The sequence below is a fragment of the Cupressus sempervirens genome, chromosome 10, assembly GCF_028749045.1.
Source record: "Cupressus sempervirens isolate cs-2001-9-10 chromosome 10, ASM2874904v1, whole genome shotgun sequence".
Lineage (NCBI taxonomy): Eukaryota > Viridiplantae > Streptophyta > Pinopsida > Cupressales > Cupressaceae > Cupressus > Cupressus sempervirens.
In genome coordinates, this window is record NC_143127.1 from 435097614 (window position 1) to 435114449 (window position 16836).

Consider the following 16836-nt stretch of genomic DNA (forward strand, 5'->3'; position numbering starts at 1 on the left):
TGTTAGAGACAGCTTTATGTCTTGTCCCCCACAACTATCCAAGTCCATACGCTTGCCTAGGATAATTTTATAACTTTTTTTTTGAGTTTGTTAAAATTTTGTTTAAAATAAATTCTTGTTTCTTTTAAATTTAAAAAGTAAAGTGGAGGGTGAATGTATGCTAGGTTAGTGTTAATGAACTTAGGCTATTATTTTAATATCCTATTCATTTATTTATTTATTCTTTTAAAAATGGGGTCATGGAGGTGACATGAAAGTCAGAAGGTGCCTATGAAAATCATTTCGGTAGCTTAGGGTGGGTGGTGTTATGACAACACTAATCTAGTGTTTATGTGTATTTCATTTGTTTTATTCAATGCACTTTATCCTAATGAATATTCCAATTATTATTATATTACTCTGCAATAAGGGAGGAAATAATCCTTTCTCCCATACATTTTCCACAGAGTAAAGTGAGGTCTACAGCAAGGCTAATTTGGATTGATTTGAAAGTTACTTTTCTCAACTAACCTCTTTATTTTGAGTATGTATGTTGTATCCTAAAGAGTTCTAAGTGGATATATGTATTATAGAGTAGTGTTTTCTACTAGCAGATTTATTAGATCTTCAAGAAAATTCAACATGAATGAAGATTAAACATACATAATGAATTATCAAGCAAAAGAAATGATTTTTCTTCCAAGTTTTAAATGCACAACATACAACTTTTCCATGCAACTTATACATCTTGAATCTTACCAACTATGCTCATAAAAATCTCCTATATGTCACTTATAAAATTCATAGCTACAGATACAGCTCAGGGAAGTATTGTCTACAATTTACTTCATAACACATGAACTTTAACATAGAGTTTTTCATTACAAATATAAGCATACAATCTTTCATCCTTCCTTCCAAGATTTTCAAATGATAACAGAATGCTATTACATTTTACATTACATGTTACTCTTCCATTACTCATCAACTTCAAATGATCATTTCTTGTCAAGAACATATATATATATATATATATATATATATATATATATATATATATATATATATATATATATATATATATATATATATATATATATATATATATCTTCCTCAATTTTTGTTCCTCTACCTATTCACATGGTATCAATGACACAATCTCCTTTTTTTTTTACAATGAGACCACACAAGAGACCTTTCAAAATCATAAGGAACATGAACATTGAAGGTCATGAAACAATGAGCAGCATGAAAGTTGATCAACATGATCATTAGGATCATGAACATTGAACATAACATGGACATTAAGTCACATATACATTGAGCCTTCTTAACACATTTGGACCTTCTCCTCCTTGATGAAGGTAAACCCTAAATCTTCATAGCATGAATCTTTACAACCTGCATAAACACACAAAATGGAGACCACGGAGGCTCAGCTCCCAACCTAGGCTTCCATGAAGCCACCCACCAAACCGGGGAAACAAGATCCAAACCAGGTTTTCAAAAAAATCTCACATATGCATGAACATCACATTTCAACACTCAACAATCCCATCCCAAGGTCTTTCACAAAGGTTCACCAATGGAACCTTGAACATAGGGTGAAGGTGTGCTTTCAAGGAGGTTTTCCATATCATATCATATTTTCCATAACACAACTTTCATGCCCTTTCGGGGCTTCACAATTCAACAATATCATGCCCTTTCGGGGCTTCACAAATCAACAAAATATCAAACCCTTTTAGGGCTTCACAAAACATCTTCCACCACACACTATTAGCAACTTCAGTTTCCTTGAAACCCATACTTCATTCACTTCGTTTCTTCTCCATTATTCCCTTACCACCCTCAAGCAAAATATGAATAAAAATGGCATACAATGGAGCCCATACTCCAAGGTCCTCAACTATGCAAGCCCAACTATGCCCTTCACCCTGGACTTTTCTTCCCTTCCCACAAGGGTGAGTGAAGCCCTCACACCCATAATCACATTCACATTCAAGCAAGAAATAGAAATCAAGAGGGCAACAAAACCCAAAAGAAAATCTTCAAGGAACACATAACACATTTACATCTCCATAATGCAATGCTAAGCCCATAACACAAGATCTACCATGAAATGCATACTCCATTGATAATCCTTCACACTTTCAAATTTACTTATCCATGCTAAAAGAAAGAATGAAAAAGAAGCATATTTTGAGACACCAACCTTGGTCCAAGCTAGGGTAAGGATAGTTGTAGTAGAGCTCCCTTAATCTCCCTCCAAAACTAACTGTCTCTAAAATTAGAGAGTGGGTGAACAACCCACTAACTTGTCACCCCTCCGCTAAAAGACTCTCTACCCCCCCCTTTTTGGTAGGAACATCAAGCCTCCCTTATCTTACATTGTTGCTCCTCCAAAATAAGAAAGTTGACCAAGTGGAATTGTGAGGGTGCTTTCATGGGGAACTCAAATTTCGAATTGGTTCAAGATGGCTTTGTTTAAGAGGTTCCCTAAGTTAAGAAATCACTAAAATAGTTGAGTTTAGGCCCCTAACATGTTATGCTACCATAGAGGTGGCTTTTTATCAATAAAGTAACACTTTAGGGTCCCATTTAGGCCCCCTAAAATCCTTAACAAGTCTGAATTCGAAAATCAACATGATGGTGAACCATCCTAGCACTCTCTCCCAAGTGGGTGTACTTAAACATTACTTGGAAGAAAATAAAAGGACTAAGATCAAGCGACCTTGTGCCTAACACTCTAAGTGACATGTCATCCACACATAAACCACCACAAGTGTCAAGTGACACATTAAAATACATTACACTTCACCTTTACATGTCCTTAATGCATCTAATTTATGATTAACATATTCACAAGCAAGCAACCATACAATTACGAAGAAAAGAAATTTCACAACGAGGCTTTTGAATCTTCCAAGATTCACCTTGGTTAAACTGTGTTCACAATGTTTGGAACTTGTTTCCCCCAAGAATTTCCATGGTTCATCTTCCTACACATTACACTCTAGCATTAGTAGTCCAAGGAATCACATAACATATATATCGTAAATACATATAATGATATCCATGATTCAAGTAAATCATTCGAGATGTTAGAATATCAAATCTGTATATTATAATTATCAAATTAACATCTATCTACATTTAATAATCATCAAAATCATTTCTATGCATATCATAATCATTCATCACATAAAGCATCCTAATCCAATTATCATTTATCTACGATCTTAGATTACCACAATCAAAACATTGTTAAGCATTGCATCAAAATCCCATAATATCATGTCATTAACTACATCCACATGTGTTTGAACATTTCTTACACAAAAATAGGTCCATGGTGCATATAATAATGTAAAACACTACTGAAATATCAAAATCCATAGATGAAACAATCTCCTATCCATATAAGTCTCGAATAATTGTCAAAATATCAAGGTCTCGAATATCAGAAAGTAAATAAAATATCCATGCTATGATAGATCGGGGTGAGGCCTCACATATTATTAAATAACTTAATGGTGTACCTTAATGGTGTTAAGAGTTAGTTAAATATTAACCAATGAAGTTTATGTAAAGTTTCTCTAGATCGATTAATAATAGTTTTGATGAGTTTATTATGTATTAATGTTTGTTGGGTCTAATAAACTATTAATAAATAATGGTATAAATGGTTCAAATAGTTATCAATTAATCGGATTAAAGTTAATTAGTTAATGATTGAAGTTTTGTAAAAGATATTAATCAGTTTGAATTGGTTAATAATTGGGGGAGTATTAATTAATTGAATTATAAATCAACGTACATAGGGGAAATTTATTTGAGATAATAATATTTGGTATTGGGGAATTTATTATAACTTGTTATTATTTAAGTATTAATGGGAACATTGTTGAGAAGAATGATGAATGTGGTCATTATAGACTTATTAATAAGATATCCAATATGACTTGTTATTAAATATTAACAAGTCATTATTGAATTATTAATATTAGAGAATTGGATTATAGTTGACTTTTAACATACAAATTATAGTTAGCTATTAATCAACCGATATTCATTGGGTCATTGATATGGATATGTAATTATTAATTTAATTAATTAATTAGAGTTGATTGAATTTAATTAATAATTAAGTTATGTAATTAAGTTCTAATTGATATGCTAATGTCAATTCTTCTAGCGAAGTTGTGAAGTATTTACATCGAAGTTGATAAGTCTTATTCTAATGACTTTAGATATTTTAATGGTTGTTAGTGATGATTTAATCAAGAGACTTAAGATTTAGTAATATTTAATTGAGTTTTAATTAAATGATATAGGGTCATGGATTGTGTACCTATGTGCATTATTACTTAATTTAATGATTTAATAAAGCATGGCATTTTAAGTAAGGCTAGTTAGTCTTTTTGTTATCTTCTTATTCAAAGATTGATAACTAGCTCTCTTATAATATAACGAATAATGATCCTTTGATTATGTTAAGAAGTTGAAGTAACATTAAGGAAGAGTTATTCAATTAGTAGCATTGATCTTAGCAAAATAAAGCGAATGATTTAATGAGTAAGTATTTACCCTTAAGCTATTCTTAGAATATTATTTTAATGATGGAAGGATAATGTTATCGAGGGAACAGATGGGTTGACTTGTAGGTCAAATGATTAATCTTATACACTTGAAGTATACTTGCAAATTGAAAACTGAAAACCCCACACTTATCTATGTAGATTTAGCAAACCAAAACATGTGCTTGCATTGTGTTTTCTCTATGCTTTTTGTTTTGGGTTTTTGAGTTGACTAGTGTTGACCAGTTATAGGATGTCTACCAGAGGCTTGGGAGTTATGCGAATGTGATGGCATGTTGATCTTATTTGGTCTCAATCTTTATAAACCCAACCATGGTTATGTGATGGAATGCTCTATGAGATGTTTGTAATTATTGATTGTTATTTCTTATCATCTTCTTGGGTGAAGCCGAGTCATATGTATCAAAGACACTTGACTTAACCATTTTTGAGTCATCGATCAGTTATCCTTGGATTACTTTTCAGTTGCCATGATGGGACTAAAATGTTGATTTATTTCTTGATGATGTCATGTTGTGACATGTTTTGACTCAACCATTTTGGAATCTTTGATCAGTATGATTTTGAGATATATTTTGGTTATTGAGAACCAATGGATACTTTTAATTATCAGTGATACCTTCAGCTGCCAATAGAGAATTGTTGTGGTCATGATTATCTATGGATGCTTTTCAGTTGCTCATGGAGATTTGATGTTCTTATTGTGGATTATCTTTTGGTATTTCTTTCTAGTCGCTTGTATAGGACTATGGTGATTTTGATGATTTTATGATTCCATGAGCTTAGGGTAGGTTATCAACTTGTAGTGTCAGGAAGTGGCTTGCAATGGGGATCGAGGCCCTAAGTGACTGCCAAGGTAACTCATTGTAAGTTGTTTTAATAAGTGAAAACATTTACACTAAATGGGGATTAAATGAACCTAAAAAATAATTGTTTTAGTTCTCACTCATGCCTCGAGTGCTTGTACAGACTAGGATGGGAGTAGAGAGAACGCTTGGTTATGACCTTGCATTCCATAGTATGCCTTGTCAGTATGAGAGGATACTAATGCCGCATAAGGATCAGTAGGGACCTATGGAGTTGTAAGCTAACTACCAAGGTAACTTCTACATGATATATGAGATGACACTTGCCTGCTTACAGAGTAGGTTTCCTACATGTCATTGTGTGCCTTTGGGATTAGATGTCAGTTTTGTGGTTGGAACCTTTGAGTTAGTATACTTTTAGGATTCCTGTCTTAGTGAGTATTTATACTTTGAGATTGTTAACCTATTTGGGACTTGATATTATCTCCTTAGTGTGGTGGGAGTGGACCATTTAGGTTCCATGTAGTCGGGTGGTAGTGCTTTATCACTCTTATCATTTGAGATCCATCTGAGACATCGTAGCTAGAGTATTCTTTGTTGGCATCTATCTTCATAGATTATGATGGTGGACATGTATCCTCATATTGATGATTTGCATATGTTAGATGATGTTATCTTATGCTTTACTTTGCATGTTAGTATGATGTTTTAGGAGTGACATTCCTACTATGTTAATAGTCGATGATCTCTTTGGTGCTTTGGGATATTACGCACGGAAGGATGGCTAGGGTCTATGATGGTCTAATGATGTTATTTACGGTTGGGAGGAACCGTGCACTTAGTTAATTATGTTTGATGATTCATGGTTATGATAATGTATCATGTATGGTTTGTGGTTTCATTTATGTTATTGCATCATGGATTAGAATTAGTATGATGATATAGTTTATTTATACGAATGTTTATTCTTTCAAGCCTTTCATACCTTATGACATGTACAGTGGATGATTGAGCAATATAAAATATAATTACAAAAAGGACACTTGTATATTGTTTAAGAACATTGGATGTATCATTGCTAAGGATGTAATGTTAGATGAATAGTTAACTTAGATGTGATACAACATTAAGGGATCCATGAAGAATGTAATCTGTTATGTATGATATGTTTACTTTCACTTGTATTGTTTCTGTTGCTTCCATTACTATGTATAAGTTGTGAATGGTTTATCTTTCATGTTTAAAAAAAAAATGCTACCAAACTTAGTGAAACTTTAGGTTAATTCTTTAGATCCCTTGGTGGGGCATTACAGAAAGTAACTAAGGAGGATGTCTACAAGACTGAAATAAGCTTATCTCCCTAGATCCTAAGAGCTTTGATTCTATCCATGATTTTATCATTAAGGTGAATGTGTTGAGAACAAAACTTAATGATTGTGATAGTCCCATTAAAGGTGACAAGTTGATTTATCTAATTCATAATAAGTTGCCATCAGAATGCTCCACATTTTTCTCTTCTTTCAACACCACAAATATTATCTTAGGGACCTCTTATAAGAAAATCGCTTTCAATGACTATGCCTAGTTGTTAGAGGATGAACTAGCTAAGTTGATAACAATGGGGATTCTCAAGTCTTTGAAGTCTAAGGCATTGGCGGCTAATAAAGAGAGCTCTTAAAATTCAACTAGTGAAAGTTCAAACAAATGCAAGGGAAAAAAGAAGAAGTGGAAAGATAACAAACAAGGGGACATAGAAAAGTCACCACCAACATCAAATCAGCAACAAGAAAGTCTTCTCCTAATATCAACAAAAAGGGGGATAATAATTAGGAAAAGAAGAAGTGTGCCTATTTTAAAAAAATAGGTCATGATCAACATTAGTGCTATCACAAGAATATTGATGAATTGAAAAACATCATGAAGAAGCACAGTGTTCCATTTCCCAATGCTTATAAGGAAAAAGGGTCTTCATCTTAAGATTCTATGAGCAAAGGGAAAGCTTCACTCAGAAACACTATCAGTCAGGGAAAATGAATTATTGACTCAGGTGCCACACATCACATGCATGCGTCAAAGAGAGATTTTTCTTCATTGATAGCTTCAGAGGTACCTCACATCTTTGTAGGGAATTATTCTAAAGTGGAAGCTGAAGGAAAAGGTGAAGTTGAGATGGAAATTGAAGCATTCAAGGATATTCTTTATGTTCCTAATCTTACATCCAACTTTCTTTCAATCTACCAAATCACTCACTATGGAGATGGAAATAAGGTTGAATTTCTTCCAAATTTAGTAGTAGTGAAAAGCAGCAAAGATAACTCTATGATTGTAATAGGTGAAGATAAAAATGATTCAAGGATTTACTCTTTCTCTTCCTTTGTGCCTAAATATAATGCACAAGCCTTGTTAATGCATTCAAATACAGAGAGCAAACTATGGCATGAGAAATTTGAACATCTCAACTAGAGGTATCTTCAGCAACTTAGTAGCAACAACATGGTTCATGGTCTACCTCAAGTCCAATTCTAAGATGGTGTTTATTCATGTTGTACACTTGGGAAGTATCCAAAAAAAAAATTTGCTAAGGGGAAGTCTTGGAGAGCACAATGTGTTCTTTAACTAGTTCATAGTGATGTGGCTGGCCATTTCTAGTGCCATCATTTGAAAAGTCTCACTCTACACTTATCATCATTGATGACTACTCTCACTATACTTGGGTATTCTTCATGGTTCATAAGAATAAATTGTTTTAATGATTTTTGACCTTCAAGGATCAAGTAGGAAAGTAGTCAAAGAAAGCCATTAAGGTTCTTCGAATAGATAATGGAGGGAAGTATGTGAACTCAAGACTTATAGACTTTTGTGCTCAAGAGAGAATTGACCTTCAAAATTTAGTACCAAGCACTCCACAATATAATGGTGTTGCCAAAAGGAAGAGCAAAACCCTCAAGGAGATGACCACTTACATGCTACTACATAAGTCTCTTGATCAAGCCTTTTGGGTTCAAGTAATGAATTGTGCTAACTAATCTAGAATAGAAGTCCTCATAAAGCTTTGGATGGTGTAACTCCTTTTGAAGCTTGGACTAGAAGGAAACCTTTTGTAAAGAACTTTAGAGTCTTTAGTTGTCCAAAATGGGCACAAACACCTCCAAAAAAATGCAAGGCATTGGAATCTCAAAGAAAACCTAGCATCTTTGTTGGTTATGCAGACTCTCATAAAGCCTATAGATTGATGGATCCAAAGACATGACATTTTCTATAAGAGCAGTGTACACTTTGAAAAAAGTTGTCCCAACTTTACTTCTTTAACTCCTCCTTCTTCCTCCTTCATTGGAGAGAGTAACAATGATGACAATAACTTGGAAGATGTTTTTCCATGATCCAAATAGAGGTAGTAGATAGCTAAGGTTGAGGAAATTACTTCTACTTCCACATCTTCTTCCACTAGACCTAGATGGGCTTAGAAAACATTGGATGTAGCAGGACCATTGGTAGGGAATCCTTCAGATACTAGGAGGACAAGATCACAACACAACACACTTCCTCATTCTTATATAGAAGTTTCTTCTAATCCTCAATCATTCAAAGAAGCTTCAAGAATTCTAGAATGGGGTCAAGCAATGGAGGAAGAATACAATTCTCTTATGAGAAACAACACATGGGACTTAGTCTCTCTTCCTAAGGGAAGAAAAATTGGTTAAGTATAAGTTGATCTATCAGACTAAGTTTCTAGTAGATGGAAGTGTGGATAAGTAGAAAGCAAGAGTTGTTGCAAAAGATTTCTCTTAGGTACTTGGCATTGACTACACTGAGACCTTTTCTCTAGTTGCAAAAATGAACTCCATTCATTTGATAGTAGCTATAGCTACAACTTAGAGATGGGTTATTCATCAGATGGATGTGAAGAGTGCATTCTTGAATGGTGATCTTTATGAGGACATTTATATGGAGCAACCACATGAGTTCATTTAGGATTCTACCTTGGTTTGCAAGTTGAAAAAGTCTATCTATGGACTAAAAAAAGCTCTAAGAGCTTGGTATGCCAAGATGGATTATTTCCTTCTCTTATTAGGGTGCACCAAATTTCATTTAGATTTGAATGTCTACATTCTTCAGTGGGATGATTCTCACTTGCTACTTGTGCTTTGTGTTGATGACTTGATCATTACAGGGAGTACAATATCCATCACTAATAGTTTCAAGTCTACTTTGTAGGACAGATTTTCCATGACCAACTTGGGTCTACTTCATTACTTCCTTGGTATTGAGATACATCATTCTTCATCAGGGATCACAATATAATAACCCAAGTATGCTCTTGATCTACTTTCTCAATTTCGCATGACTAACTGCAAAGTTGCATCTACTCCATTTCTTTTAGGTGTTAAGTTAGAAGCAAAGTGTTCCACTTCGCTTGTTGATGCCACTTTGTATAGATAGTTGGTTCAAAGTCTCATCTACTTGACACATACATGCCCTAACATATCCTCTATAGTTGGCATGGTTTCTCACTTTATACAAGAGCCACATGAACTTCACTAGAAGGTAGCCAAACATATCTTACACTATATCTAGGGTACACATACATATGGGATATGTTATGCAACTAGTACTAGACTATAATTATTAGGATATATAGACTTAGATAATGTAGGAGATCTTGATTCTCACAAATGTACTTTAGGATACATGTTCCATCTTGGTTCTAGCCCCATTTGTTGGCAGAGTAAAAAGTAGAACACTATTACTCTTTCATTGACTGAGGCTGAGTATCGAGGAGTTGTCAATGTGGCTACATAAGCTATTTGGTTACAACATATTCTAGAGGAGTTTGGTTTTGAAATACCTAGACCCACAGTCATCCATTGTGATAATTAGAGTGCCATTGAAATCTCAAAACATGCAGTGCAGCATCAGAAAACAAAAAACATTAAGGTTCATATGCACTACATTAGAGAGCTGATACATGAGTAGGTCATTGCATTACAGTATTGTCCTACAAAAAAATAGATTGAAAATATCTTCACCAAGCCCTTCACTAAGATCAAGTATCTTCATTTTCAAGATCTCTTGGGGGTGTGGGATATTTCACCAAGAGGGTCACATGACTCTTCTCTTCTTTTTTGTACTTATCTCTCTTTTTGGGAGAGGGATTTTCCCATGAGGTTTGAACTCTCTTTCTCTATTTTTAGAGAGATTACATTCCATTGCATGGCATTGTATGTAGAGCATTGCATTTGTACATGGTTACCTAATATGGCCTAGTAGTCAGGACCCATTATGCATTTTCATCATAGCTTTTGTGAGCTTAAGTGCATTCCCCTAAGTTGTAATTAAGGGGGGGTGTTAATGTAAATAATTAATTATTATTACACTTTACTTAATTTTACTTAGGTTAATGCATTATTATAGTATATTTCATATAGACAAGGAATCTAGCGAAGGAGTGGAGAAGCCTCCAAAAAGAGGTAAGAAAATCTAGTGAAGGACTAAAGAAGCCTCCAACTAGAGGAATGTCCCATAAAACTGGAACAAGAGAAGATCATGAAGAGCATCATTGAAGCTTGAAGAAGTTGCAAATTCTATCATCAAAAAGAAACTTCTCATTTGAAGAACCTCCATGGAAGAAGAAGGCACAAACCAAGCATGTCTATATGGTAGATGATCCATCTCACCAAAATTCTTAGGTAGCCAACCACTACAATTGCCTATTATATAGGATCAAGTACTAAATACATAGTTCACACTATTAAACCATCAAAGAAAGGAAGAATTAGAAGAATAGAATAACCCCCCCTTAATGCAGACAGGGTGAGATGACAGGAAATTGAAAAGGTGGGCCAAAATCCTCTACAAAAAGAACCAAAAATGATGAGAGAGTTGAAGAGGTACAAACACCTATAAAGAAATTATCACTAACTCTACATGGGACAAAAAAGGAAGAGGGCACAAAAGTGGCAAACAACTATCCCCCCCATGGTGCTTTATAAAATAGTGCAAGTATAACTTTCTCAAAACAATGTTCATGAACCTGAAATGCAAGTGTGGCACTTTATCTCAATGTATTTGCATAAAGATTCTTAAAAATGATAGTTATAATGATTAGAAAGAGGAAAATTTTGATACAAAAGATAATATAGTCCAAAGCAAAAGATCCCATGCCATGAAAATGATCCTCGGACCTGGAACACCCAAGATATCTACCATAGAGAAAAAATGCCAAAAACATGATAGAAAGAGCATGGTGTAGAATCTAAAGAAAATTATAGCATTTCTATAAAGATGACAAAACTAGCTTACCAAAAATATAACCTTTTCAAAAAATGGAGATGAGACACAAAAGATATGCATGCTAGAGTGACAAATAGAACTTTGGACTTTGACTACAAAAACAAGCAATAAAACTACATCAAAACCTAAAAATACATATACCAATGTCTCCTTCTTGAAACCAATTTTTTGGCACTTCTTTTGGATCATAAAAATACCTCTGTATGCTCAAGTTATGGACAAAAAATTGCAAGTAGGTCAAAAAGGACCCTACAGAGCCTACAGGTGTGATGATGTAGCACTAACATCATGTTGATGTTAGCATTCCACTAGCTTAAAATTGAAGGCCTATCAACCATCCCAGCAAAAAAGAGCCGCATGGAAACCACGTGGTGGTCGCTAATGTGGTGGGTGATGTGGTACGGGCCACATGGAAGATGCCAATGTGGCACTCAAAAACTATGCTAACTATCTGAAATGAAGTTCTTGCGGGCAAGCACATGGTAGCAGTAGAGTGGCAAAAAAGATCACTACTGATGGCAATGGTTGTAGGGGTGGTGGCTGCCGGTGTCACCATGGTGGAGGAGGTGGATAGGTAGCACTGGATGGTCGCGGAGCAGTGGCCATAGGTGGGCTGCACCACAATCGCTCCATGGTGACACATCGATGGAGGTGGTTGTAGAGTGGTACACTGGTGGTACCTTGGTGGCATGGTGGTGGTTATTTTGTGCTACAACAAAAAATGATTTTTCTTTATTTTTTCCCTCTAAAATTTTGTATGGCTACCTATAGGGGGCCAAAAAAAATTTCCCAGATGCAAAGAAGCCAAAATTGAAAAGTTTTATATGAATCTTGACTATAACAAACCTTCTAAACTCAATCGCAGCATCCATCTAGGCTAAAAGTGTCCCAAAAATTTGCTCCTCCTGATTGAAGAAAAATACACAAACAAACTGGGGTTTGTGTCTCCAAATTGCGGCTTCAAAAATCCTTCAACCAAGAAGTAGCAAGGAGGCTTTGATACCATGTAGAAGTTGGTGAAAGCCAACTTTACAGCTCACCAAGATCACCTGCATGCAAATAACATGCTGAAGGGAAACCAAAGAAAGATGAGGTGGAGGTTGGAAAGACTAAATGGACTGAGAGAGAAGATATTGCAAACAAAGAAAAAATGTATTGCTATACAATATGCCTTGAAAATGAGATATAAATAAAATAAGAGAGACTAAATATAAAGGCTTCAAGGAAGCTTTTAGAAGAAGCTGGAAAGTGCTAGAAGATAAGGTTGACAACTAAGCATACGTCAACAAAAGGTGGAATATCCTCAATCAAGGTGAGCAGATAAGTATGACTTAGATAGGAACAAACTCCCATGTTATCAACAACTCATCAACTACAACTATTAAATAAATGCATTAACCTAAGTAAACTTAAGTAAAAGAATAAATAATTAACAAATAATTATTTACTCTAATACAATTAAAAGATTTTTTCTCATTAGTTAGCATCATTTCTTTTTTGCAAAATAATGTTTTCAATAGATTAGATAAAACCTTTACTATTATTTTAGAATGGTAAGATAGGAAAGAAAAACCTTAGGAATCTATTTTAAGTTTCAAAATAGGAGTAAATCATAAAGCTTAATTAGGGAAGTTGCAAATTGCTCCGGATTCAGTTAGGAATACAAGTTAGTCAATATTTATAGTTCAAAAACCCCCAATCATTAAAGTCCCTTTGAATGATCCTCATAGAAAAAAGCCTTGTACATACCTTGGTCAATAGTTGAATAAGAAATTAAATGATGCAAATTGACAAAACAATTACTTTTCATATGAAAGATTAAAGATATGAATAGTTTGAAGGAGCTTTTTCATTTAAGCTATCAGTGTTTATAGGGATCTTGTGCTAAAATTTTTGATGACATAAAGTGAATGAGCCAGAGATCAATTAGGATGCTATTTACTCCTTAAAAAAGAATTGGGTGAAGGAAACAATCAATGATTGAGTGAAGAATACCAGGAAGAAAATAAATTAGGTAACAAGATTGAAGAATAGATTCACAAAGAAATTGAAGAAAAACTTAGAAATAATCACAAAAAAAACATGGGTGGTCATAATAGAGATAATCCACCTCCTAATAGAACATTTCATTATCCAATAGATATAAATAGGGGTGACAATGAACCTCCTATGAAAAATATCTCATGAACCTAATTGCAAAATTTTCATCGAAATATGTTGGCAAATATCTAAATGATTATGTTAACATATTTCAATTTTTCCATCAAAGATGTGGGAATGGCTTAATAGATGATTTTATAATGATAATTTTTCTCAAAGGAATTGATGATGACTCTAGAGATTCTTTGAATCTCATGGGTAAAGGAGACATTGATAAATTAAATTTGTAGGAGATTATCTAAATCTGTTGTAACTCTTATAGAACTAGATATGGAGTGAGGAGTTCTAAGAAAAAGGTAGTACAACATGATATTAGTCAAGTAATGGAAGAAATAGAAAATCTTAACACAAATATTCTTATTCATTTGAATGGATAGTCAAATAGGAGGAGTTATGAACCATTGGCTATTTATTGCTTGAAATATAGAGGAAAACATTTGTTATGAGAATTCCCATTAGATACTATTGAATTATTTTCTATATGTAATGGTTCACATTGTAAAAAGACTTGTAAAATTCTCTATGATATAAAAAACAAGGTAGTAGAAACTAAACAAAATGGACAGAGAAATCAAAATTAGGGACCATATGGTGGAAGAAATAATTAGTATAATCAAAACCAATGGAACAACCCTTGTTGGAAAAATTAGAACAATCAACCCTAAAACATGCCATGGGGACATCAACCTCCTTAGTAGTAGAATCAATGGTAGTAGAATCAACCTCCTTGGAAAAACCCAAATAATCAATGACAACCTATCAAACATCAAAATCCATAATGGCAAACAAATTAAAACTTTAATAAGTAGTGGATATGAAATCTAAATCCCTTGCCAAATTAACCTAATGAGCAAGTAAATCAACCACAAATACCTACTCAACCTATGCCAAATCCAAGGAATAGAAAAACCAATATTTTTTATAACAAGCCACCTGGTCTTAACTTCAAAGAGGTGAATTACATGCATTTATGAAACAAAACTAAACCTATATCAACTTATGCCAAACCTTAGGAAAAAGTAAAATATAAAGAAACCAATAAAACCCTAATAACTAAGCCTTAGGAAGATCAAAATGACTCTAGAAAGGTGCCCTATCTTGAAAGGTTTAAATATCAAGAAGCATGTGACAATGCCAAATAATATCATGAAGATATATTGGACTCTCAGTTATTAAAGAAATTGAAGAAAATTAACATTAAAATTCCACTTCTACAAGATATCAAGGATATTCTTGAGATTAACAAAGTGATTAAAACATTATGCATAAAGACTCCAAGAAGAAATAAAAAAAATGCTTCCCATAGTCTAAGTGGGAGCTAACATCACAAATGTTTTATCTAGGAGACTCTTCCACAAAAATTTAGTGATTCAAGGACACCAATGATTACTTTAATGATTGGACAAATAGAATTTGAGAATGTCCTGATTGACTTGGGAGAAAAAATTAATATAATTATAGGTAACACAAAAAAGTCCTTGCCACTTACAAATATACAATCCACATTTACTATGTTGATGTTAGCTAATAATTCTACTACTTGGCCAAAAGGAAGTCTAGAAGACATCATAGTGACTATGGAAAGATGGGATTATCCTATTGACTTTTTAGTTTTAAAAGAAAGAGGAAATGATATGGGGTGTCCCATAATTCTAGAATGTCCTTGGCTTACAAAAGCAACATCTTTGATAGATTGTTGACTAGGAAGCATGAAAATATAAAATGGATTAAAACAAAAGGAATTATCATTATCTCCATCAGCAAAAACTTACACTTATGAAAAGTTCTCCCTTGTGGGTAGATGATGAAAATGGGGTAGTACATTTGGAAATGATAACCTTAAATGATCATTTCAGATAATTTCAAGAAATTGATCAAAATTATTTGAAAATAGAAGAGGTAAAGAATGGTAACCAACAAAAAATTGAACAATCAAATACATTTTCACATCATCCACATCAAGATATATACCCTCTAAACTCATTGATAAAAGAAGTTCAAGATGAGAGTAATGGAATAAAATAGATTTACTTACAAAAATATATGCCTCTCATAATTAGCCATATTTAACATGGACTCTGGATAAGAAACTCAAACAAGTGCTAGAACAACATACTCAAGCATTTTCTTGGGATTATAAGGGTATGTGTGGTATACATCATAAATTTTATATGCATCATATTTACACTGAAAATGTTAAGCCAATCAGACAAAGACAACAAAGGATAAATCCATCTTTAAGAGAATTTGTCAAAGAAGAGATTAAAAAACTACTAAAGGTAGGGTTTGTTTTTATCGAACATTAGATAGCCAATGCACATCTCTATAAGTTATTCTTTCAAAAAAGATTAGAAAATGGAGAGTATGTGTTGATTATAAAGAATTAGCAATAAGGCAACTAAAAAGAAGTACTATCCATTACCCTTATTGACCAAGTTTTGGATAATCTTGCTAGAAGTCATTACATTTCCTTCTTGGATGGGTTTGGTGGATACAATCAGATCGTGGTAACTTCAGATGGTCAAGATAAGACTACATTCACCTACCCATGGGCTACTTATGCTTATAGAGTTTTACTATTTGGGTTATGTAATGCTCTAGCCACATTTCAAAGACCAGTTCTTACAATTTTTGTAGATCTTACAACTTCTTGTGTGGAGGTTTACACGGGTGATTTTATAGTTCATGGGAAAAATTTTGATGAAGCCTTGAAAATTTTGGACAAGGTGTTGAAAAGATGTGAAGAGCATAGGCTATCTCTCAATCATGACAAATTTACTTTAATGATGCAAGAAGGCATTGTGTTGGGACAACGCATTTCAAAAGAGGGAATAAAATTTGATCCTGGTAAAATTGAGATCATTCAACAAATTGTCATAGCTACAAAGCAAACTAATGTAATAAGTTTTCTAGGATATGTAGGGTACTATAGATAGTTTATAGATGGATTCAACAAAAGGGTAGGACCTTTTTGTTTAACTTACTAAAGAAAGACCTAG